General features: G+C 51.4%; 25 non-coding genes across 25 annotated transcripts; 14 read left to right on the top strand and 11 right to left on the bottom strand.

The window, feature by feature from the left end:
* The first annotated feature begins 47 nt into the window (after window positions 1-47).
* Window positions 48-129, top strand: TRNAL-AAG (transfer RNA leucine (anticodon AAG)). The gene has a single exon. It is a non-coding gene; the product is annotated as a tRNA-Leu (tRNA).
* Window positions 130-1,507: 1,378 nt separating this feature from the next.
* Window positions 1,508-1,589, top strand: TRNAL-AAG (transfer RNA leucine (anticodon AAG)). Its single transcript has one exon. It is a non-coding gene; the product is annotated as a tRNA-Leu (tRNA).
* Window positions 1,590-2,974: 1,385 nt separating this feature from the next.
* Window positions 2,975-3,056, top strand: TRNAL-AAG (transfer RNA leucine (anticodon AAG)). Its single transcript has one exon. It is a non-coding gene; the product is annotated as a tRNA-Leu (tRNA).
* Window positions 3,057-4,429: 1,373 nt separating this feature from the next.
* On the top strand, window positions 4,430-4,511 carry TRNAL-AAG (transfer RNA leucine (anticodon AAG)). The gene has a single exon. It is a non-coding gene; the product is annotated as a tRNA-Leu (tRNA).
* Window positions 4,512-5,897: 1,386 nt separating this feature from the next.
* Window positions 5,898-5,979, top strand: TRNAL-AAG (transfer RNA leucine (anticodon AAG)). Its single transcript has one exon. It is a non-coding gene; the product is annotated as a tRNA-Leu (tRNA).
* A 774-nt stretch (window positions 5,980-6,753) lies between these two features.
* TRNAD-GUC (transfer RNA aspartic acid (anticodon GUC)) lies at window positions 6,754-6,825 on the bottom strand. The gene has a single exon. It is a non-coding gene; the product is annotated as a tRNA-Asp (tRNA).
* A 540-nt stretch (window positions 6,826-7,365) lies between these two features.
* On the top strand, window positions 7,366-7,447 carry TRNAL-AAG (transfer RNA leucine (anticodon AAG)). Its single transcript has one exon. It is a non-coding gene; the product is annotated as a tRNA-Leu (tRNA).
* Window positions 7,448-8,221: 774 nt separating this feature from the next.
* On the bottom strand, window positions 8,222-8,293 carry TRNAD-GUC (transfer RNA aspartic acid (anticodon GUC)). The gene has a single exon. It is a non-coding gene; the product is annotated as a tRNA-Asp (tRNA).
* A 540-nt stretch (window positions 8,294-8,833) lies between these two features.
* On the top strand, window positions 8,834-8,915 carry TRNAL-AAG (transfer RNA leucine (anticodon AAG)). Its single transcript has one exon. It is a non-coding gene; the product is annotated as a tRNA-Leu (tRNA).
* Window positions 8,916-9,689: 774 nt separating this feature from the next.
* On the bottom strand, window positions 9,690-9,761 carry TRNAD-GUC (transfer RNA aspartic acid (anticodon GUC)). The gene has a single exon. It is a non-coding gene; the product is annotated as a tRNA-Asp (tRNA).
* Window positions 9,762-10,301: 540 nt separating this feature from the next.
* On the top strand, window positions 10,302-10,383 carry TRNAL-AAG (transfer RNA leucine (anticodon AAG)). The gene has a single exon. It is a non-coding gene; the product is annotated as a tRNA-Leu (tRNA).
* A 774-nt stretch (window positions 10,384-11,157) lies between these two features.
* On the bottom strand, window positions 11,158-11,229 carry TRNAD-GUC (transfer RNA aspartic acid (anticodon GUC)). Its single transcript has one exon. It is a non-coding gene; the product is annotated as a tRNA-Asp (tRNA).
* A 540-nt stretch (window positions 11,230-11,769) lies between these two features.
* TRNAL-AAG (transfer RNA leucine (anticodon AAG)) lies at window positions 11,770-11,851 on the top strand. Its single transcript has one exon. It is a non-coding gene; the product is annotated as a tRNA-Leu (tRNA).
* A 774-nt stretch (window positions 11,852-12,625) lies between these two features.
* Window positions 12,626-12,697, bottom strand: TRNAD-GUC (transfer RNA aspartic acid (anticodon GUC)). Its single transcript has one exon. It is a non-coding gene; the product is annotated as a tRNA-Asp (tRNA).
* A 540-nt stretch (window positions 12,698-13,237) lies between these two features.
* On the top strand, window positions 13,238-13,319 carry TRNAL-AAG (transfer RNA leucine (anticodon AAG)). Its single transcript has one exon. It is a non-coding gene; the product is annotated as a tRNA-Leu (tRNA).
* Window positions 13,320-14,093: 774 nt separating this feature from the next.
* TRNAD-GUC (transfer RNA aspartic acid (anticodon GUC)) lies at window positions 14,094-14,165 on the bottom strand. Its single transcript has one exon. It is a non-coding gene; the product is annotated as a tRNA-Asp (tRNA).
* Window positions 14,166-15,561: 1,396 nt separating this feature from the next.
* TRNAD-GUC (transfer RNA aspartic acid (anticodon GUC)) lies at window positions 15,562-15,633 on the bottom strand. Its single transcript has one exon. It is a non-coding gene; the product is annotated as a tRNA-Asp (tRNA).
* A 540-nt stretch (window positions 15,634-16,173) lies between these two features.
* TRNAL-AAG (transfer RNA leucine (anticodon AAG)) lies at window positions 16,174-16,255 on the top strand. Its single transcript has one exon. It is a non-coding gene; the product is annotated as a tRNA-Leu (tRNA).
* Window positions 16,256-17,029: 774 nt separating this feature from the next.
* On the bottom strand, window positions 17,030-17,101 carry TRNAD-GUC (transfer RNA aspartic acid (anticodon GUC)). Its single transcript has one exon. It is a non-coding gene; the product is annotated as a tRNA-Asp (tRNA).
* Window positions 17,102-17,641: 540 nt separating this feature from the next.
* TRNAL-AAG (transfer RNA leucine (anticodon AAG)) lies at window positions 17,642-17,723 on the top strand. The gene has a single exon. It is a non-coding gene; the product is annotated as a tRNA-Leu (tRNA).
* A 774-nt stretch (window positions 17,724-18,497) lies between these two features.
* Window positions 18,498-18,569, bottom strand: TRNAD-GUC (transfer RNA aspartic acid (anticodon GUC)). The gene has a single exon. It is a non-coding gene; the product is annotated as a tRNA-Asp (tRNA).
* A 540-nt stretch (window positions 18,570-19,109) lies between these two features.
* Window positions 19,110-19,191, top strand: TRNAL-AAG (transfer RNA leucine (anticodon AAG)). Its single transcript has one exon. It is a non-coding gene; the product is annotated as a tRNA-Leu (tRNA).
* A 774-nt stretch (window positions 19,192-19,965) lies between these two features.
* TRNAD-GUC (transfer RNA aspartic acid (anticodon GUC)) lies at window positions 19,966-20,037 on the bottom strand. The gene has a single exon. It is a non-coding gene; the product is annotated as a tRNA-Asp (tRNA).
* Window positions 20,038-20,577: 540 nt separating this feature from the next.
* On the top strand, window positions 20,578-20,659 carry TRNAL-AAG (transfer RNA leucine (anticodon AAG)). Its single transcript has one exon. It is a non-coding gene; the product is annotated as a tRNA-Leu (tRNA).
* Window positions 20,660-21,433: 774 nt separating this feature from the next.
* Window positions 21,434-21,505, bottom strand: TRNAD-GUC (transfer RNA aspartic acid (anticodon GUC)). The gene has a single exon. It is a non-coding gene; the product is annotated as a tRNA-Asp (tRNA).
* Window positions 21,506-23,144: the final 1,639 nt, after the last annotated feature.

Genomic DNA, 23,144 nt, shown 5'->3' with positions numbered 1-23,144 from the left:
GCGGGCCGGGCAACGGGTCAAGTTCCGCTTTCGGCGACTAGCAGGGAGGTAGCGTGGCCGAGCGGTCTAAGGCGCTGGATTAAGGCTCCAGTCTCTTCGGAGGCGTGGGTTCAAATCCCACCGCTGCCACTTTTCCTGGCCTTGCATTTTAAAGAAGAACGTAACGTTGACCTCTTCCTTCATTAGTGCCACCTCTGTCGCAATGAGCAAGCGGATGGTATGCCACACCCTGCAGGAAAAAGGTTTCGCTTCTGACGTCTTGCTTTTCTGGACATCCAGTCTCAAGTTTCCCATCTGGAACGGCGCTCCCTGCTGCTTTGTGAAGGCTTGCTGCAAGAGCCTTCGAAACCCAGGAGCTCTTGCGTTGAGCTGTGACGCGTCCTGGGAAGACCTCCCGTTGCAGCGGAATGAGCCCCACTTCCAGGGCGTGCTGGTAGCAAATTTCCCACAGCCCACAGGGAGCAAACGATCCCAGGTGTGATGTATCACCAGGAGAGGCTGAGATGAGAGTAAGGGTTCACGCGTGTGCCCGGACCGAGGTTAATGATGGGATTAGAGCTAGGGTTAGATGCAGGGAAAGAGTGAGAGTTATAATTAGGGATAAAGCTAACAGGTGATCATTACTCGTCATGTAACATGATACAAAGGGTCAGAAGAGGAACTGATTCAGGGTTACAATTTGGACTTCGCAGACAACAGGAGCACTAAATGGTGCTGAGGGGGACTCAATAAAGTGGACCGGCCGCCTAATGTAAGCAATTGTGCACAAATATTGTACGATGACTAGCGTTGCCGGTGCTTTTTTCTTAAAGAGTCAGTTCTTGGCACCCATTCCCTACTTGACTCAGCCTAATCTTCAAGAATATTTGTCAAGAACTAAAAAAAATCCAGAAACGGTTTAACCTCCCCGTCGGGGACGGTCTCCCGCGTGACAGGCGGGGATACTGACCACTATACTAACGAGGAGACGTGAGGGCATGAAATGAACAGCTGCTGATGTCTGCACAGCATCCAGCGACCACCTAGCTGGCCTAGGGGGGTCTCATTTTCCCCCGTCAAACGGCTTGCCCGATCTAAGGCTAATTTCTTTCTTTTTATCGGCACCAGGCTTAAAACTCAGTTTAAGGCGATAGTTCCGGGCTATGTTTGACTCCAGAGTTGAATCTGTCATCCCGCATTTCCTCAGCAAATCAAGCTACCCATCTCAAGTCTCATGAGCTGAGGACGGCAAAGTCCCTGTGGGCTTAGGACAGTCAAAGAAACCCCTGGGCTGCATGCTAAGCCCCTTTTCGGCTTCACTTTCCGAATCCTGCCCTAGCTTGCGATTAGTTTTTTTCTCACTTCTTGCCCCCATCTCCCACCTTGCCTCATGGTCTCCCCTCCTCTGCGCACCTGACAGTTTGCCTGCCCTTCCACTGCCTGTCTCCAGACTTTCCAAGGAGAAAAGGCAAAGCACTAAAGCGGGCCGGGCAACGGGTCAAGTTCCGCTTTCGGCGACTAGCAGGGAGGTAGCGTGGCCGAGCGGTCTAAGGCGCTGGATTAAGGCTCCAGTCTCTTCGGAGGCGTGGGTTCAAATCCCACCGCTGCCACCTTTCCTGGCCTTGCATTTTAAAGAAGAACGTAACGTTGACCTCTTCCTTCATTAGTGCCACCTCTGTCGCAATGAGCAAGCGGATGGTATGCCACACCCTGCAGGAAAAAGGTTTCGCTTCTGACGTCTTGCTTTTCTGGACATCCAGTCTCAAGTTTCCCATCTGGAACGGCGCTCCCTGCTGCTTTGTGAAGGCTTGCTGCAAGAGCCTTCGAAACCCAGGAGCTCTTGCGTTGAGCTGTGACGCGTCCTGGGAAGACCTCCCGTTGCAGCGGAATGAGCCCCACTTCCAGGGCGTGCTGGTAGCAAATTTCCCACAGCCCACAGGGAGCAAACGATCCCAGGTGTGATGTATCACCAGGAGAGGCTGAGATGAGAGTAAGGGTTCACGCGTGTGCCCGGACCGAGGTTAATGATGGGATTAGAGCTAGGGTTAGATGCAGGGAAAGAGTGAGAGTTATAATTAGGGATAAAGCTAACAGGTGATCATTACTCGTCATGTAACATGATACAAAGGGTCAGAAGAGGAACTGATTCAGGGTTACAATTTGGACTTCGCAGACAACAGGAGCACTAAATGGTGCTGAGGGGGACTCAATAAAGTGGACCGGCCGCCTAATGTAAGCAATTGTGCACAAATATTGTACGATGACTAGCGTTGCCGGTGCTTTTTTCTTAAAGAGTCAGTTCTTGGCACCCATTCCCTACTTGACTCAGCCTAATCTTCAAGAATATTTGTCAAGAACTAAAAAAAATCCAGAAAAGATTTAACCTCCCCGTCGGGAATTGAACCCCGGTCTCCCGCGTGACAGGCGGGGATACTGACCACTATACTAACGAGGAGACGTGAGGGCATGAAATGAACAGCTGCTGATGTCTGCACAGCATCCAGCGACCACCTAGCTGGCCTAGGGGGTCTCATTTTCCCCCGTCAAACGGCTTGCCCGATCTAAGGCTAATTTCTTTCTTTTTATCGGCACCAGGCTTAAAACTCAGTTTAAGGCGATAGTTCCGGGCTATGTTTGACTCCAGAGTTGAATCTGTCATCCCGCATTTCCTCAGCAAATCAAGCTACCCATCTCAAGTCTCATGAGCTGAGGACGGCAAAGTCCCTGTGGGCTTAGGACAGTCAAAGAAACCCCTGGGCTGCATGCTAAGCCCCTTTTCGGCTTCACTTTCCGAATCCTGCCCTAGCTTGCGATTAGTTTTTTTCTCACTTCTTGCCCCCATCTCCCACCTTGCCTCATGGTCTCCCCTCCTCTGCGCACCTGACAGTTTGCCTGCCCTTCCACTGCCTGTCTCCAGACTTTCCAAGGAGAAAAGGCAAAGCACTAAAGCGGGCCGGGCAACGGGTCAAGTTCCGCTTTCGGCGACTAGAAGGGAGGTAGCGTGGCCGAGCGGTCTAAGGCGCTGGATTAAGGCTCCAGTCTCTTCGGAGGCGTGGGTTCAAATCCCACCGCTGCCACTTTTCCTGGCCTTGCATTTTAAAGAAGAACGTAACGTTGACCTCTTCCTTCATTAGTGCCACCTCTGTCGCAATGAGCAAGCGGATGGTATGCCACACCCTGCAGGAAAAAGGTTTCGCTTCTGACGTCTTGCTTTTCTGGACATCCAGTCTCAAGTTTCCCATCTGGAACGGCGCTCCCTGCTGCTTTGTGAAGGCTTGCTGCAAGAGCCTTCGAAACCCAGGAGCTCTTGCGTTGAGCTGTGACGCGTCCTGGGGAGACCTCCCGTTGCAGCGGAATGAGCCCCACTTCCAGGGCGTGCTGGTAGCAAATTTCCCACAGCCCACAGGGAGCAAACGATCCCAGGTGTGATGTATCACCAGGAGAGGCTGAGATGAGAGTAAGGGTTCACGCGTGTGCCCGGACCGAGGTTAATGATGGGATTAGAGCTAGGGTTAGATGCAGGGAAAGAGTGAGAGTTATAATTAGGGATAAAGCTAACAGGTGATCATTACTCGTCATGTAACATGATACAAAGGGTCAGAAGAGGAACTGATTCAGGGTTACAATTTGGACTTCGCAGACAACAGGAGCACTAAATGGTGCTGAGGGGGACTCAATAAAGTGGACCGGCCGCCTAATGTAAGCAATTGTGCACAAATATTGTACGATGACTAGCGTTGCCGGTGCTTTTTTCTTAAAGAGTCAGTTCTTGGCACCCATTCCCTACTTGACTCAGCCTAATCTTCAAGAATATTTGTCAAGAACTAAAAAAAATCCAGAAAAGGTTTAACCTCCCCGTCGCGGTCTCCCGCGTGACAGGCGGGGATACTGACCACTATACTAACGAGGAGACGTGAGGGCATGAAATGAACAGCTGCTGATGTCTGCACAGCATCCAGCGACCACCTAGCTGGCCTAGGGGGTCTCATTTTCCCCCGTCAAACGGCTTGCCCGATCTAAGGCTAATTTCTTTCTTTTTATCGGCACCAGGCTTAAAACTCAGTTTAAGGCGATAGTTCCGGGCTATGTTTGACTCCAGAGTTGAATCTGTCATCCCGCATTTCCTCAGCAAATCAAGCTACCCATCTCAAGTCTCATGAGCTGAGGACGGCAAAGTCCCTGTGGGCTTAGGACAGTCAAAGAAACCCCTGGGCTGCATGCTAAGCCCCTTTTCGGCTTCACTTTCCGAATCCTGCCCTAGCTTGCGATTAGTTTTTTTCTCACTTCTTGCCCCCATCTCCCACCTTGCCTCATGGTCTCCCCTCCTCTGCGCACCTGACAGTTTGCCTGCCCTTCCACTGCCTGTCTCCAGACTTTCCAAGGAGAAAAGGCAAAGCACTAAAGCGGGCCGGGCAACGGGTCAAGTTCCGCTTTCGGCGACTAGCAGGGAGGTAGCGTGGCCGAGCGGTCTAAGGCGCTGGATTAAGGCTCCAGTCTCTTCGGAGGCGTGGGTTCAAATCCCACCGCTGCCACTTTTCCTGGCCTTGCATTTTAAAGAAGAACGTAACGTTGACCTCTTCCTTCATTAGTGCCACCTCTGTCGCAATGAGCAAGAGGATGGTATGCCACACCCTGCAGGAAAAAGCTTTCGCTTCTGACGTCTTGCTTTTCTGGACATCCAGTCTCAAGTTTCCCATCTGGAACGGCGCTCCCTGCTGCTTTGTGAAGGCTTGCTGCAAGAGCCTTCGAAACCCAGGAGCTCTTGCGTTGAGCTGTGACGCGTCCTGGGAAGACCTCCCGTTGCAGCGGAATGAGCCCCACTTCCAGGGCGTGCTGGTAGCAAATTTCCCACAGCCCACAGGGAGCAAACGATCCCAGGTGTGATGTATCACCAGGAGAGGCTGAGATGAGAGTAAGGGTTCACGCGTGTGCCCGGACCGAGGTTAATGATGGGATTAGAGCTAGGGTTAGATGCAGGGAAAGAGTGAGAGTTATAATTAGGGATAAAGCTAACAGGTGATCATTACTCGTCATGTAACATGATACAAAGGGTCAGAAGAGGAACTGATTCAGGGTTACAATTTGGACTTCGCAGACAACAGGAGCACTAAATGGTGCTGAGGGGGACTCAATAAAGTGGACCGGCCGCCTAATGTAAGCAATTGTGCACAAATATTGTACGATGACTAGCGTTGCCGGTGCTTTTTTCTTAAAGAGTCAGTTCTTGGCACCCATTCCCTACTTGACTCAGCCTAATCTTCAAGAATATTTGTCAAGAACTAAAAAAAATCCAGAAAAGGTTTAACCTCCCCGTCGGGGAATTGAACCCCGGTCTCCCGCGTGACAGGCGGAGATACTGACCACTATACTAACGAGGAGACGTGAGGGCATGAAATGAACAGCTGCTGATGTCTGCACAGCATCCAGCGACCACCTAGCTGGCCTAGGGGGTCTCATTTTCCCCCGTCAAACGGCTTGCCCGATCTAAGGCTAATTTCTTTCTTTTTATCGGCACCAGGCTTAAAACTCAGTTTAAGGCGATAGTTCCGGGCTATGTTTGACTCCAGAGTTGAATCTGTCATCCCGCATTTCCTCAGCAAATCAAGCTACCCATCTCAAGTCTCATGAGCTGAGGACGGCAAAGTCCCTGTGGGCTTAGGACAGTCAAAGAAACCCCTGGGCTGCATGCTAAGCCCCTTTTCGGCTTCACTTTCCGAATCCTGCCCTAGCTTGCGATTAGTTTTTTTCTCACTTCTTGCCCCCATCTCCCACCTTGCCTCATGGTCTCCCCTCCTCTGCGCACCTGACAGTTTGCCTGCCCTTCCACTGCCTGTCTCCAGACTTTCCAAGGAGAAAAGGCAAAGCACTAAAGCGGGCCGGGCAACGGGTCAAGTTCCGCTTTCGGCGACTAGCAGGGAGGTAGCGTGGCCGAGCGGTCTAAGGCGCTGGATTAAGGCTCCAGTCTCTTCGGAGGCGTGGGTTCAAATCCCACCGCTGCCACTTTTCCTGGCCTTGCATTTTAAAGAAGAACGTAACGTTGACCTCTTCCTTCATTAGTGCCACCTCTGTCGCAATGAGCAAGCGGATGGTATGCCACACCCTGCAGGAAAAAGGTTTCGCTTCTGACGTCTTGCTTTTCTGGACATCCAGTCTCAAGTTTCCCATCTGGAACGGCGCTCCCTGCTGCTTTGTGAAGGCTTGCTGCAAGAGCCTTCGAAACCCAGGAGCTCTTGCGTTGAGCTGTGACGCGTCCTGGGAAGACCTCCCGTTGCAGCGGAATGAGCCCCACTTCCAGGGCGTGCTGGTAGCAAATTTCCCACAGCCCACAGGGAGCAAACGATCCCAGGTGTGATGTATCACCAGGAGAGGCTGAGATGAGAGTAGGGGTTCACGCGTGTGCCCGGACCGAGGTTAATGATGGGATTAGAGCTAGGGTTAGATGCAGGGAAAGAGTGAGAGTTATAATTAGGGATAAAGCTAACAGGTGATCATTACTCGTCATGTAACATGATACAAAGGGTCAGAAGAGGAACTGATTCAGGGTTACAATTTGGACTTCGCAGACAACAGGAGCACTAAATGGTGCTGAGGGGGACTCAATAAAGTGGACCGGCCGCCTAATGTAAGCAATTGTGCACAAATATTGTACGATGACTAGCGTTGCCGGTGCTTTTTTCTTAAAGAGTCAGTTCTTGGCACCCATTCCCTACTTGACTCAGCCTAATCTTCAAGAATATTTGTCAAGAACTAAAAAAAATCCAGAAAAGGTTTAACCTCCCCGTCGGGGAATTGAACCCCGGTCTCCCGCGTGACAGGCGGGGATACTGACCACTATACTAACGAGGAGACGTGAGGGCATGAAATGAACAGCTGCTGATGTCTGCACAGCATCCAGCGACCACCTAGCTGGCCTAGGGGGTCTCATTTTCCCCCGTCAAACGGCTTGCCCGATCTAAGGCTAATTTCTTTCTTTTTATCGGCACCAGGCTTAAAACTCAGTTTAAGGCGATAGTTCCGGGCTATGTTTGACTCCAGAGTTGAATCTGTCATCCCGCATTTCCTCAGCAAATCAAGCTACCCATCTCAAGTCTCATGAGCTGAGGACGGCAAAGTCCCTGTGGGCTTAGGACAGTCAAAGAAACCCCTGGGCTGCATGCTAAGCCCCTTTTCGGCTTCACTTTCCGAATCCTGCCCTAGCTTGCGATTAGTTTTTTTCTCACTTCTTGCCCCCATCTCCCACCTTGCCTCATGGTCTCCCCTCCTCTGCGCACCTGACAGTTTGCCTGACCTTCCACTGCCTGTCTCCAGACTTTCCAAGGAGAAAAGGCAAAGCACTAAAGCGGGCCGGGCAACGGGTCAAGTTCCGCTTTCGGCGACTAGCAGGGAGGTAGCGTGGCCGAGCGGTCTAAGGCGCTGGATTAAGGCTCCAGTCTCTTCGGAGGCGTGGGTTCAAATCCCACCGCTGCCACTTTTCCTGGCCTTGCATTTTAAAGAAGAACGTAACGTTGACCTCTTCCTTCATTAGTGCCACCTCTGTCGCAATGAGCAAGCGGATGGTATGCCACACCCTGCAGGAAAAAGGTTTCGCTTCTGACGTCTTGCTTTTCTGGACATCCAGTCTCAAGTTTCCCATCTGGAACGGCGCTCCCTGCTGCTTTGTGAAGGCTTGCTGCAAGAGCCTTCGAAACCCAGGAGCTCTTGCGTTGAGCTGTGACGCGTCCTGGGAAGACCTCCCGTTGCAGCGGAATGAGCCCCACTTCCAGGGCGTGCTGGTAGCAAATTTCCCACAGCCCACAGGGAGCAAACGATCCCAGGTGTGATGTATCACCAGGAGAGGCTGAGATGAGAGTAAGGGTTCACGCGTGTGCCCGGACCGAGGTTAATGATGGGATTAGAGCTAGGGTTAGATGCAGGGAAAGAGTGAGAGTTATAATTAGGGATAAAGCTAACAGGTGATCATTACTCGTCATGTAACATGATACAAAGGGTCAGAAGAGGAACTGATTCAGGGTTACAATTTGGACTTCGCAGACAACAGGAGCACTAAATGGTGCTGAGGGGGACTCAATAAAGTGGACCGGCCGCCTAATGTAAGCAATTGTGCACAAATATTGTACGATGACTAGCGTTGCCGGTGCTTTTTTCTTAAAGAGTCAGTTCTTGGCACCCATTCCCTACTTGACTCAGCCTAATCTTCAAGAATATTTGTCAAGAACTAAAAAAAATCCAGAAAAGGTTTAACCTCCCCGTCGGGGAATTGAACCCCGGTCTCCCGCGTGACAGGCGGGGATACTGACCACTATACTAACGAGGAGACGTGAGGGCATGAAATGAACAGCTGCTGATGTCTGCACAGCATCCAGCGACCACCTAGCTGGCCTAGGGGGTCTCATTTTCCCCCGTCAAACGGCTTGCCCGATCTAAGGCTAATTTCTTTCTTTTTATCGGCACCAGGCTTAAAACTCAGTTTAAGGCGATAGTTCCGGGCTATGTTTGACTCCAGAGTTGAATCTGTCATCCCGCATTTCCTCAGCAAATCAAGCTACCCATCTCAAGTCTCATGAGCTGAGGACGGCAAAGTCCCTGTGGGCTTAGGACAGTCAAAGAAACCCCTGGGCTGCATGCTAAGCCCCTTTTCGGCTTCACTTTCCGAATCCTGCCCTAGCTTGCGATTAGTTTTTTTCTCACTTCTTGCCCCCATCTCCCACCTTGCCTCATGGTCTCCCCTCCTCTGCGCACCTGACAGTTTGCCTGCCCTTCCACTGCCTGTCTCCAGACTTTCCAAGGAGAAAAGGCAAAGCACTAAAGCGGGCCGGGCAACGGGTCAAGTTCCGCTTTCGGCGACTAGCAGGGAGGTAGCGTGGCCGAGCGGTCTAAGGCGCTGGATTAAGGCTCCAGTCTCTTCAGAGGCGTGGGTTCAAATCCCACCGCTGCCACTTTTCCTGGCCTTGCATTTTAAAGAAGAACGTAACGTTGACCTCTTCCTTCATTAGTGCCACCTCTGTCGCAATGAGCAAGCGGATGGTATGCCACACCCTGCAGGAAAAAGGTTTCGCTTCTGACGTCTTGCTTTTCTGGACATCCAGTCTCAAGTTTCCCATCTGGAACGGCGCTCCCTGCTGCTTTGTGAAGGCTTGCTGCAAGAGCCTTCGAAACCCAGGAGCTCTTGCGTTGAGCTGTGACGCGTCCTGGGAAGACCTCCCGTTGCAGCGGAATGAGCCCCACTTCCAGGGCGTGCTGGTAGCAAATTTCCCACAGCCCACAGGGAGCAAACGATCCCAGGTGTGATGTATCACCAGGAGAGGCTGAGATGAGAGTAAGGGTTCACGCGTGTGCCCGGACCGAGGTTAATGATGGGATTAGAGCTAGGGTTAGATGCAGGGAAAGAGTGAGAGTTATAATTAGGGATAAAGCTAACAGGTGATCATTACTCGTCATGTAACATGATACAAAGGGTCAGAAGAGGAACTGATTCAGGGTTACAATTTGGACTTCGCAGACAACAGGAGCACTAAATGGTGCTGAGGGGGACTCAATAAAGTGGACCGGCCGCCTAATGTAAGCAATTGTGCACAAATATTGTACGATGACTAGCGTTGCCGGTGCTTTTTTCTTAAAGAGTCAGTTCTTGGCACCCATTCCCTACTTGACTCAGCCTAATCTTCAAGAATATTTGTCAAGAACTAAAAAAAATCCAGAAAAGGTTTAACCTCCCCGTCGGGGAATTGAACCCCGGTCTCCCGCGTGACAGGCGGGGATACTGACCACTATACTAACGAGGAGACGTGAGGGCATGAAATGAACAGCTGCTGATGTCTGCACAGCATCCAGCGACCACCTAGCTGGCCTAGGGGGTCTCATTTTCCCCCGTCAAACGGCTTGCCCGATCTAAGGCTAATTTCTTTCTTTTTATCGGCACCAGGCTTAAAACTCAGTTTAAGGCGATAGTTCCGGGCTATGTTTGACTCCAGAGTTGAATCTGTCATCCCGCATTTCCTCAGCAAATCAAGCTACCCATCTCAAGTCTCATGAGCTGAGGACGGCAAAGTCCCTGTGGGCTTAGGACAGTCAAAGAAACCCCTGGGCTGCATGCTAAGCCCCTTTTCGGCTTCACTTTCCGAATCCTGCCCTAGCTTGCGATTAGTTTTTTTCTCACTTCTTGCCCCCATCTCCCACCTTGCCTCATGGTCTCCCCTCCTCTGCGCACCTGACAGTTTGCCTGCCCTTCCACTGCCTGTCTCCAGACTTTCCAAGGAGAAAAGGCAAAGCACTAAAGCGGGCCGGGCAACGGGTCAAGTTCCGCTTTCGGCGACTAGCAGGGAGGTAGCGTGGCCGAGCGGTCTAAGGCGCTGGATTAAGGCTCCAGTCTCTTCGGAGGCGTGGGTTCAAATCCCACCGCTGCCACTTTTCCTGGCCTTGCATTTTAAAGAAGAACGTAACGTTGACCTCTTCCTTCATTAGTGCCACCTCTGTCGCAATGAGCAAGCGGATGGTATGCCACACCCTGCAGGAAAAAGCTTTCGCTTCTGACGTCTTGCTTTTCTGGACATCCAGTCTCAAGTTTCCCATCTGGAACGGCGCTCCCTGCTGCTTTGTGAAGGCTTGCTGCAAGAGCCTTCGAAACCCAGGAGCTCTTGCGTTGAGCTGTGACGCGTCCTGGGAAGACCTCCCGTTGCAGCGGAATGAGCCCCACTTCCAGGGCGTGCTGGTAGCAAATTTCCCACAGCCCACAGGGAGCAAACGATCCCAGGTGTGATGTATCACCAGGAGAGGCTGAGATGAGAGTAAGGGTTCACGCGTGTGCCCGGACCGAGGTTAATGATGGGATTAGAGCTAGGGTTAGATGCAGGGAAAGAGTGAGAGTTATAATTAGGGATAAAGCTAACAGGTGATCATTACTCGTCATGTAACATGATACAAAGGGTCAGAAGAGGAACTGATTCAGGGTTACAATTTGGACTTCGCAGACAACAGGAGCACTAAATGGTGCTGAGGGGGACTCAATAAAGTGGACCGGCCGCCTAATGTAAGCAATTGTGCACAAATATTGTACGATGACTAGCGTTGCCGGTGCTTTTTTCTTAAAGAGTCAGTTCTTGGCACCCATTCCCTACTTGACTCAGCCTAATCTTCAAGAATATTTGTCAAGAACTAAAAAAAATCCAGAAAAGGTTTAACCTCCCCGTCGGGGAATTGAACCCCGGTCTCCCGCGTGACAGGCGGGGATACTGACCACTATACTAACGAGGAGACGTGAGGGCATGAAATGAACAGCTGCTGATGTCTGCACAGCATCCAGCGACCACCTAGCTGGCCTAGGGGGTCTCATTTTCCCCCGTCAAACGGCTTGCCCGATCTAAGGCTAATTTCTTTCTTTTTATCGGCACCAGGCTTAAAACTCAGTTTAAGGCGATAGTTCCGGGCTATGTTTGACTCCAGAGTTGAATCTGTCATCCCGCATTTCCTCAGCAAATCAAGCTACCCATCTCAAGTCTCATGAGCTGAGGACGGCAAAGTCCCTGTGGGCTTAGGACAGTCAAAGAAACCCCTGGGCTGCATGCTAAGCCCCTTTTCGGCTTCACTTTCCGAATCCTGCCCTAGCTTGCGATTAGTTTTTTTCTCACTTCTTGCCCCCATCTCCCACCTTGCCTCATGGTCTCCCCTCCTCTGCGCACCTGACAGTTTGCCTGCCCTTCCACTGCCTGTCTCCAGACTTTCCAAGGAGAAAAGGCAAAGCACTAAAGCGGGCCGGGCAACGGGTCAAGTTCCGCTTTCGGCGACTAGCAGGGAGGTAGCGTGGCCGAGCGGTCTAAGGCGCTGGATTAAGGCTCCAGTCTCTTCGGAGGCGTGGGTTCAAATCCCACCGCTGCCACTTTTCCTGGCCTTGCATTTTAAAGAAGAACGTAACGTTGACCTCTTCCTTCATTAGTGCCACCTCTGTCGCAATGAGCAAGCGGATGGTATGCCACACCCTGCAGGAAAAAGCTTTCGCTTCTGACGTCTTGCTTTTCTGGACATCCAGTCTCAAGTTTCCCATCTGGAACGGCGCTCCCTGCTGCTTTGTGAAGGCTTGCTGCAAGAGCCTTCGAAACCCAGGAGCTCTTGCGTTGAGCTGTGACGCGTCCTGGGAAGACCTCCCGTTGCAGCGGAATGAGCCCCACTTCCAGGGCGTGCTGGTAGCAAATTTCCCACAGCCCACAGGGAGCAAACGATCCCAGGTGTGATGTATCACCAGGAGAGGCTGAGATGAGAGTAAGGGTTCACGCGTGTGCCCGGACCGAGGTTAATGATGGGATTAGAGCTAGGGTTAGATGCAGGGAAAGAGTGAGAGTTATAATTAGGGATAAAGCTAACAGGTGATCATTACTCGTCATGTAACATGATACAAAGGGTCAGAAGAGGAACTGATTCAGGGTTACAATTTGGACTTCGCAGACAACAGGAGCACTAAATGGTGCTGAGGGGGACTCAATAAAGTGGACCGGCCGCCTAATGTAAGCAATTGTGCACAAATATTGTACGATGACTAGCGTTGCCGGTGCTTTTTTCTTAAAGAGTCAGTTCTTGGCACCCATTCCCTACTTGACTCAGCCTAATCTTCAAGAATATTTGTCAAGAACTAAAAAAAATCCAGAAAAGGTTTAACCTCCCCGTCGGGGAATTGAACCCCGGTCTCCCGCGTGACAGGCGGGGATACTGACCACTATACTAACGAGGAGACGTGAGGGCATGAAATGAACAGCTGCTGATGTCTGCACAGCATCCAGCGACCACCTAGCTGGCCTAGGGGGTCTCATTTTCCCCCGTCAAACGGCTTGCCCGATCTAAGGCTAATTTCTTTCTTTTTATCGGCACCAGGCTTAAAACTCAGTTTAAGGCGATAGTTCCGGGCTATGTTTGACTCCAGAGTTGAATCTGTCATCCCGCATTTCCTCAGCAAATCAAGCTACCCATCTCAAGTCTCATGAGCTGAGGACGGCAAAGTCCCTGTGGGCTTAGGACAGTCAAAGAAACCCCTGGGCTGCATGCTAAGCCCCTTTTCGGCTTCACTTTCCGAATCCTGCCCTAGCTTGCGATTAGTTTTTTTCTCACTTCTTGCCCCCATCTCCCACCTTGCCTCATGGTCTCCCCTCCTCTGCGCACCTGACAGTTTGCCTGCCCTTCCACTGCCTGTCTCCAGACTTTCCAAGGAGAAAAGGCAAAGCACTAAAGCGGGCCGGGCAACGGGTCAAGTTCCGCTTTCGGCGACTAGCAGGGAGGTAGCGTGGCCGAGCGGTCTAAGGCGCTGGATTAAGGCTCCAGTCTCTTCGGAGGCGTGGGTTCAAATCCCACCGCTGCCACTTTTCCTGGCCTTGCATTTTAAAGAAGAACGTAACGTTGACCTCTTCCTTCATTAGTGCCACCTCTGTCGCAATGAGCAAGAGGATGGTATGCCACACCCTGCAGGAAAAAGCTTTCGCTTCTGACGTCTTGCTTTTCTGGACATCCAGTCTCAAGTTTCCCATCTGGAACGGCGCTCCCTGCTGCTTTGTGAAGGCTTGCTGCAAGAGCCTTCGAAACCCAGGAGCTCTTGCGTTGAGCTGTGACGCGTCCTGGGAAGACCTCCCGTTGCAGCGGAATGAGCCCCACTTCCAGGGCGTGCTGGTAGCAAATTTCCCACAGCCCACAGGGAGCAAACGATCCCAGGTGTGATGTATCACCAGGAGAGGCTGAGATGAGAGTAAGGGTTCACGCGTGTGCCCGGACCGAGGTTAATGATGGGATTAGAGCTAGGGTTAGATGCAGGGAAAGAGTGAGAGTTATAATTAGGGATAAAGCTAACAGGTGATCATTACTCGTCATGTAACATGATACAAAGGGTCAGAAGAGGAACTGATTCAGGGTTACAATTTGGACTTCGCAGACAACAGGAGCACTAAATGGTGCTGAGGGGGACTCAATAAAGTGGACCGGCCGCCTAATGTAAGCAATTGTGCACAAATATTGTACGATGACTAGCGTTGCCGGTGCTTTTTTCTTAAAGAGTCAGTTCTTGGCACCCATTCCCTACTTGACTCAGCCTAATCTTCAAGAATATTTGTCAAGAACTAAAAAAAATCCAGAAAAGGTTTAACCTCCCCGTCGGGGAATTGAACCCCGGTCTCCCGCGTGACAGGCGGGGATACTGACCACTATACTAACGAGGAGACGTGAGGGCATGAAATGAACAGCTGCTGATGTCTGCACAGCATCCAGCGACCACCTAGCTGGCCTAGGGGGTCTCATTTTCCCCCGTCAAACGGCTTGCCCGATCTAAGGCTAATTTCTTTCTTTTTATCGGCACCAGGCTTAAAACTCAGTTTAAGGCGATAGTTCCGGGCTATGTTTGACTCCAGAGTTGAATCTGTCATCCCGCATTTCCTCAGCAAATCAAGCTACCCATCTCAAGTCTCATGAGCTGAGGACGGCAAAGTCCCTGTGGGCTTAGGACAGTCAAAGAAACCCCTGGGCTGCATGCTAAGCCCCTTTTCGGCTTCACTTTCCGAATCCTGCCCTAGCTTGCGATTAGTTTTTTTCTCACTTCTTGCCCCCATCTCCCACCTTGCCTCATGGTCTCCCCTCCTCTGCGCACCTGACAGTTTGCCTGCCCTTCCACTGCCTGTCTCCAGACTTTCCAAGGAGAAAAGGCAAAGCACTAAAGCGGGCCGGGCAACGGGTCAAGTTCCGCTTTCGGCGACTAGCAGGGAGGTAGCGTGGCCGAGCGGTCTAAGGCGCTGGATTAAGGCTCCAGTCTCTTCAGAGGCGTGGGTTCAAATCCCACCACTGCCACTTTTCCTGGCCTTGCATTTTAAAGAAGAACGTAACGTTGACCTCTTCCTTCATTAGTGCCACCTCTGTCGCAATGAGCAAGCGGATGGTATGCCACACCCTGCAGGAAAAAGGTTTCGCTTCTGACGTCTTGCTTTTCTGGACATCCAGTCTCAAGTTTCCCATCTGGAACGGCGCTCCCTGCTGCTTTGTGAAGGCTTGCTGCAAGAGCCTTCGAAACCCAGGAGCTCTTGCGTTGAGCTGTGACGCGTCCTGGGAAGACCTCCCGTTGCAGCGGAATGAGCCCCACTTCCAGGGCGTGCTGGTAGCAAATTTCCCACAGCCCACAGGGAGCAAACGATCCCAGGTGTGATGTATCACCAGGAGAGGCTGAGATGAGAGTAAGGGTTCACGCGTGTGCCCGGACCGAGGTTAATGATGGGATTAGAGCTAGGGTTAGATGCAGGGAAAGAGTGAGAGTTATAATTAGGGATAAAGCTAACAGGTGATCATTACTCGTCATGTAACATGATACAAAGGGTCAGAAGAGGAACTGATTCAGGGTTACAATTTGGACTTCGCAGACAACAGGAGCACTAAATGGTGCTGAGGGGGACTCAATAAAGTGGACCGGCCGCCTAATGTAAGCAATTGTGCACAAATATTGTACGATGACTAGCGTTGCCGGTGCTTTTTTCTTAAAGAGTCAGTTCTTGGCACCCATTCCCTACTTGACTCAGCCTAATCTTCAAGAATATTTGTCAAGAACTAAAAAAAATCCAGAAAAGGTTTAACCTCCCCGTCGGGGAATTGAACCCCGGTCTCCCGCGTGACAGGCGGGGATACTGACCACTATACTAACGAGGAGACGTGAGGGCATGAAATGAACAGCTGCTGATGTCTGCACAGCATCCAGCGACCACCTAGCTGGCCTAGGGGGTCTCATTTTCCCCCGTCAAACGGCTTGCCCGATCTAAGGCTAATTTCTTTCTTTTTATCGGCACCAGGCTTAAAACTCAGTTTAAGGCGATAGTTCCGGGCTATGTTTGACTCCAGAGTTGAATCTGTCATCCCGCATTTCCTCAGCAAATCAAGCTACCCATCTCAAGTCTCATGAGCTGAGGACGGCAAAGTCCCTGTGGGCTTAGGACAGTCAAAGAAACCCCTGGGCTGCATGCTAAGCCCCTTTTCGGCTTCACTTTCCGAATCCTGCCCTAGCTTGCGATTAGTTTTTTTCTCACTTCTTGCCCCCATCTCCCACCTTGCCTCATGGTCTCCCCTCCTCTGCGCACCTGACAGTTTGCCTGCCCTTCCACTGCCTGTCTCCAGACTTTCCAAGGAGAAAAGGCAAAGCACTAAAGCGGGCCGGGCAACGGGTCAAGTTCCGCTTTCGGCGACTAGCAGGGAGGTAGCGTGGCCGAGCGGTCTAAGGCGCTGGATTAAGGCTCCAGTCTCTTCAGAGGCGTGGGTTCAAATCCCACCGCTGCCACTTTTCCTGGCCTTGCATTTTAAAGAAGAACGTAACGTTGACCTCTTCCTTCATTAGTGCCACCTCTGTCGCAATGAGCAAGCGGATGGTATGCCACACCCTGCAGGAAAAAGGTTTCGCTTCTGACGTCTTGCTTTTCTGGACATCCAGTCTCAAGTTTCCCATCTGGAACGGCGCTCCCTGCTGCTTTGTGAAGGCTTGCTGCAAGAGCCTTCGAAACCCAGGAGCTCTTGCGTTGAGCTGTGACGCGTCCTGGGAAGACCTCCCGTTGCAGCGGAATGAGCCCCACTTCCAGGGCGTGCTGGTAGCAAATTTCCCACAGCCCACAGGGAGCAAACGATCCCAGGTGTGATGTATCACCAGGAGAGGCTGAGATGAGAGTAAGGGTTCACGCGTGTGCCCGGACCGAGGTTAATGATGGGATTAGAGCTAGGGTTAGATGCAGGGAAAGAGTGAGAGTTATAATTAGGGATAAAGCTAACAGGTGATCATTACTCGTCATGTAACATGATACAAAGGGTCAGAAGAGGAACTGATTCAGGGTTACAATTTGGACTTCGCAGACAACAGGAGCACTAAATGGTGCTGAGGGGGACTCAATAAAGTGGACCGGCCGCCTAATGTAAGCAATTGTGCACAAATATTGTACGATGACTAGCGTTGCCGGTGCTTTTTTCTTAAAGAGTCAGTTCTTGGCACCCATTCCCTACTTGACTCAGCCTAATCTTCAAGAATATTTGTCAAGAACTAAAAAAAATCCAGAAAAGGTTTAACCTCCCCGTCGGGGAATTGAACCCCGGTCTCCCGCGTGACAGGCGGGGATACTGACCACTATACTAACGAGGAGACGTGAGGGCATGAAATGAACAGCTGCTGATGTCTGCACAGCATCCAGCGACCACCTAGCTGGCCTAGGGGGTCTCATTTTCCCCCGTCAAACGGCTTGCCCGATCTAAGGCTAATTTCTTTCTTTTTATCGGCACCAGGCTTAAAACTCAGTTTAAGGCGATAGTTCCGGGCTATGTTTGACTCCAGAGTTGAATCTGTCATCCCGCATTTCCTCAGCAAATCAAGCTACCCATCTCAAGTCTCATGAGCTGAGGACGGCAAAGTCCCTGTGGGCTTAGGACAGTCAAAGAAACCCCTGGGCTGCATGCTAAGCCCCTTTTCGGCTTCACTTTCCGAATCCTGCCCTAGCTTGCGATTAGTTTTTTTCTCACTTCTTGCCCCCATCTCCCACCTTGCCTCATGGTCTCCCCTCCTCTGCGCACCTGACAGTTTGCCTGCCCTTCCACTGCCTGTCTCCAGACTTTCCAAGGAGAAAAGGCAAAGCACTAAAGCGGGCCGGGCAACGGGTCAAGTTCCGCTTTCGGCGACTAGCAGGGAGGTAGCGTGGCCGAGCGGTCTAAGGCGCTGGATTAAGGCTCCAGTCTCTTCGGAGGCGTGGGTTCAAATCCCACCGCTGCCACTTTTCCTGGCCTTGCATTTTAAAGAAGAACGTAACGTTGACCTCTTCCTTCATTAGTGCCACCTCTGTCGCAATGAGCAAGCGGATGGTATGCCACACCCTGCAGGAAAAAGCTTTCGCTTCTGACGTCTTGCTTTTCTGGACATCCAGTCTCAAGTTTCCCATCTGGAACGGCGCTCCCTGCTGCTTTGTGAAGGCTTGCTGCAAGAGCCTTCGAAACCCAGGAGCTCTTGCGTTGAGCTGTGACGCGTCCTGGGAAGACCTCCCGTTGCAGCGGAATGAGCCCCACTTCCAGGGCGTGCTGGTAGCAAATTTCCCACAGCCCACAGGGAGCAAACGATCCCAGGTGTGATGTATCACCAGGAGAGGCTGAGATGAGAGTAAGGGTTCACGCGTGTGCCCGGACCGAGGTTAATGATGGGATTAGAGCTAGGGTTAGATGCAGGGAAAGAGTGAGAGTTATAATTAGGGATAAAGCTAACAGGTGATCATTACTCGTCATGTAACATGATACAAAGGGTCAGAAGAGGAACTGATTCAGGGTTACAATTTGGACTTCGCAGACAACAGGAGCACTAAATGGTGCTGAGGGGGACTCAATAAAGTGGACCGGCCGCCTAATGTAAGCAATTGTGCACAAATATTGTACGATGACTAGCGTTGCCGGTGCTTTTTTCTTAAAGAGTCAGTTCTTGGCACCCATTCCCTACTTGACTCAGCCTAATCTTCAAGAATATTTGTCAAGAACTAAAAAAAATCCAGAAAAGGTTTAACCTCCCCGTCGGGGAATTGAACCCCGGTCTCCCGCGTGACAGGCGGGGATACTGACCACTATACTAACGAGGAGACGTGAGGGCATGAAATGAACAGCTGCTGATGTCTGCACAGCATCCAGCGACCACCTAGCTGGCCTAGGGGGTCTCATTTTCCCCCGTCAAACGGCTTGCCCGATCTAAGGCTAATTTCTTTCTTTTTATCGGCACCAGGCTTAAAACTCAGTTTAAGGCGATAGTTCCGGGCTATGTTTGACTCCAGAGTTGAATCTGTCATCCCGCATTTCCTCAGCAAATCAAGCTACCCATCTCAAGTCTCATGAGCTGAGGACGGCAAAGTCCCTGTGGGCTTAGGACAGTCAAAGAAACCCCTGGGCTGCATGCTAAGCCCCTTTTCGGCTTCACTTTCCGAATCCTGCCCTAGCTTGCGATTAGTTTTTTTCTCACTTCTTGCCCCCATCTCCCACCTTGCCTCATGGTCTCCCCTCCTCTGCGCACCTGACAGTTTGCCTGCCCTTCCACTGCCTGTCTCCAGACTTTCCAAGGAGAAAAGGCAAAGCACTAAAGCGGGCCGGGCAACGGGTCAAGTTCCGCTTTCGGCGACTAGCAGGGAGGTAGCGTGGCCGAGCGGTCTAAGGCGCTGGATTAAGGCTCCAGTCTCTTCGGAGGCGTGGGTTCAAATCCCACCGCTGCCACTTTTCCTGGCCTTGCATTTTAAAGAAGAACGTAACGTTGACCTCTTCCTTCATTAGTGCCACCTCTGTCGCAATGAGCAAGCGGATGGTATGCCACACCCTGCAGGAAAAAGCTTTCGCTTCTGACGTCTTGCTTTTCTGGACATCCAGTCTCAAGTTTCCCATCTGGAACGGCGCTCCCTGCTGCTTTGTGAAGGCTTGCTGCAAGAGCCTTCGAAACCCAGGAGCTCTTGCGTTGAGCTGTGACGCGTCCTGGGAAGACCTCCCGTTGCAGCGGAATGAGCCCCACTTCCAGGGCGTGCTGGTAGCAAATTTCCCACAGCCCACAGGGAGCAAACGATCCCAGGTGTGATGTATCACCAGGAGAGGCTGAGATGAGAGTAAGGGTTCACGCGTGTGCCCGGACCGAGGTTAATGATGGGATTAGAGCTAGGGTTAGATGCAGGGAAAGAGTGAGAGTTATAATTAGGGATAAAGCTAACAGGTGATCATTACTCGTCATGTAACATGATACAAAGGGTCAGAAGAGGAACTGATTCAGGGTTACAATTTGGACTTCGCAGACAACAGGAGCACTAAATGGTGCTGAGGGGGACTCAATAAAGTGGACCGGCCGCCTAATGTAAGCAATTGTGCACAAATATTGTACGATGACTAGCGTTGCCGGTGCTTTTTTCTTAAAGAGTCAGTTCTTGGCACCCATTCCCTACTTGACTCAGCCTAATCTTCAAGAATATTTGTCAAGAACTAAAAAAAATCCAGAAAAGGTTTAACCTCCCCGTCGGGGAATTGAACCCCGGTCTCCCGCGTGACAGGCGGGGATACTGACCACTATACTAACGAGGAGACGTGAGGGCATGAAATGAACAGCTGCTGATGTCTGCACAGCATCCAGCGACCACCTAGCTGGCCTAGGGGGTCTCATTTTCCCCCGTCAAACGGCTTGCCCGATCTAAGGCTAATTTCTTTCTTTTTATCGGCACCAGGCTTAAAACTCAGTTTAAGGCGATAGTTCCGGGCTATGTTTGACTCCAGAGTTGAATCTGTCATCCCGCATTTCCTCAGCAAATCAAGCTACCCATCTCAAGTCTCATGAGCTGAGGACGGCAAAGTCCCTGTGGGCTTAGGACAGTCAAAGAAACCCCTGGGCTGCATGCTAAGCCCCTTTTCGGCTTCACTTTCCGAATCCTGCCCTAGCTTGCGATTAGTTTTTTTCTCACTTCTTGCCCCCATCTCCCACCTTGCCTCATGGTCTCCCCTCCTCTGCGCACCTGACAGTTTGCCTGCCCTTCCACTGCCTGTCTCCAGACTTTCCAAGGAGAAAAGGCAAAGCACTAAAGCGGGCCGGGCAACGGGTCAAGTTCCGCTTTCGGCGACTAGCAGGGAGGTAGCGTGGCCGAGCGGTCTAAGGCGCTGGATTAAGGCTCCAGTCTCTTCGGAGGCGTGGGTTCAAATCCCACCGCTGCCACTTTTCCTGGCCTTGCATTTTAAAGAAGAACGTAACGTTGACCTCTTCCTTCATTAGTGCCACCTCTGTCGCAATGAGCAAGAGGATGGTATGCCACACCCTGCAGGAAAAAGCTTTCGCTTCTGACGTCTTGCTTTTCTGGACATCCAGTCTCAAGTTTCCCATCTGGAACGGCGCTCCCTGCTGCTTTGTGAAGGCTTGCTGCAAGAGCCTTCGAAACCCAGGAGCTCTTGCGTTGAGCTGTGACGCGTCCTGGGAAGACCTCCCGTTGCAGCGGAATGAGCCCCACTTCCAGGGCGTGCTGGTAGCAAATTTCCCACAGCCCACAGGGAGCAAACGATCCCAGGTGTGATGTATCACCAGGAGAGGCTGAGATGAGAGTAAGGGTTCACGCGTGTGCCCGGACCGAGGTTAATGATGGGATTAGAGCTAGGGTTAGATGCAGGGAAAGAGTGAGAGTTATAATTAGGGATAAAGCTAACAGGTGATCATTACTCGTCATGTAACATGATACAAAGGGTCAGAAGAGGAACTGATTCAGGGTTACAATTTGGACTTCGCAGACAACAGGAGCACTAAATGGTGCTGAGGGGGACTCAATAAAGTGGACCGGCCGCCTAATGTAAGCAATTGTGCACAAATATTGTACGATGACTAGCGTTGCCGGTGCTTTTTTCTTAAAGAGTCAGTTCTTGGCACCCATTCCCTACTTGACTCAGCCTAATCTTCAAGAATATTTGTCAAGAACTAAAAAAAATCCAGAAAAGGTTTAACCTCCCCGTCGGGGAATTGAACCCCGGTCTCCCGCGTGACAGGCGGGGATACTGACCACTATACTAACGAGGAGACGTGAGGGCATGAAATGAACAGCTGCTGATGTCTGCACAGCATCCAGCGACCACCTAGCTGGCCTAGGGGGTCTCATTTTCCCCCGTCAAACGGCTTGCCCGATCTAAGGCTAATTTCTTTCTTTTTATCGGCACCAGGCTTAAAACTCAGTTTAAGGCGATAGTTCCGGGCTATGTTTGACTCCAGAGTTGAATCTGTCATCCCGCATTTCCTCAGCAAATCAAGCTACCCATCTCAAGTCTCATGAGCTGAGGACGGCAAAGTCCCTGTGGGCTTAGGACAGTCAAAGAAACCCCTGGGCTGCATGCTAAGCCCCTTTTCGGCTTCACTTTCCGAATCCTGCCCTAGCTTGCGATTAGTTTTTTTCTCACTTCTTGCCCCCATCTCCCACCTTGCCTCATGGTCTCCCCTCCTCTGCGCACCTGACAGTTTGCCTGCCCTTCCACTGCCTGTCTCCAGACTTTCCAAGGAGAAAAGGCAAAGCACTAAAGCGGGCCGGGCAACGGGTCAAGTTCCGCTTTCGGCGACTAGCAGGGAGGTAGCGTGGCCGAGCGGTCTAAGGCGCTGGATTAAGGCTCCAGTCTCTTCAGAGGCGTGGGTTCAAATCCCACCACTGCCACTTTTCCTGGCCTTGCATTTTAAAGAAGAACGTAACGTTGACCTCTTCCTTCATTAGTGCCACCTCTGTCGCAATGAGCAAGCGGATGGTATGCCACACCCTGCAGGAAAAAGGTTTCGCTTCTGACGTCTTGCTTTTCTGGACATCCAGTCTCAAGTTTCCCATCTGGAACGGCGCTCCCTGCTGCTTTGTGAAGGCTTGCTGCAAGAGCCTTCGAAACCCAGGAGCTCTTGCGTTGAGCTGTGACGCGTCCTGGGAAGACCTCCCGTTGCAGCGGAATGAGCCCCACTTCCAGGGCGTGCTGGTAGCAAATTTCCCACAGCCCACAGGGAGCAAACGATCCCAGGTGTGATGTATCACCAGGAGAGGCTGAGATGAGAGTAAGGGTTCACGCGTGTGCCCGGACCGAGGTTAATGATGGGATTAGAGCTAGGGTTAGATGCAGGGAAAGAGTGAGAGTTATAATTAGGGATAAAGCTAACAGGTGATCATTACTCGTCATGTAACATGATACAAAGGGTCAGAAGAGGAACTGATTCAGGGTTACAATTTGGACTTCGCAGACAACAGGAGCACTAAATGGTGCTGAGGGGGACTCAATAAAGTGGACCGGCCGCCTAATGTAAGCAATTGTGCACAAATATTGTACGATGACTAGCGTTGCTGGTGCTTTTTTCTTAAAGAGTCAGTTCTTGGCACCCATTCCCTACTTGACTCAGCCTAATCTTCAAGAATATTTGTCAAGAACTAAAAAAAATCCAGAAAAGGTTTAACCTCCCCGTCGGGGAATTGAACCCGAATTGAACCCCGGTCTCCCGCGTGACAGGCGGGGATACTGACCACTATACTAACGAGGAGACGTGAGGGCATGAAATGAACAGCTGCTGATGTCTGCACAGCATCCAGCGACCACCTAGCTGGCCTAGGGGGTCTCATTTTCCCCCGTCAAACGGCTTGCCCGATCTAAGGCTAATTTCTTTCTTTTTATCGGCACCAGGCTTAAAACTCAGTTTAAGG

Source organism: Ambystoma mexicanum, unplaced genomic scaffold, assembly GCF_040938575.1.
Source record: "Ambystoma mexicanum isolate Mex_15411 unplaced genomic scaffold, UKY_AmexF1_1 Mex_scaf20, whole genome shotgun sequence".
NCBI classification, from domain to species: Eukaryota; Metazoa; Chordata; class Amphibia; order Caudata; family Ambystomatidae; genus Ambystoma; species Ambystoma mexicanum.
This window is presented reverse-complemented; position numbering and strand designations above follow the sequence as displayed.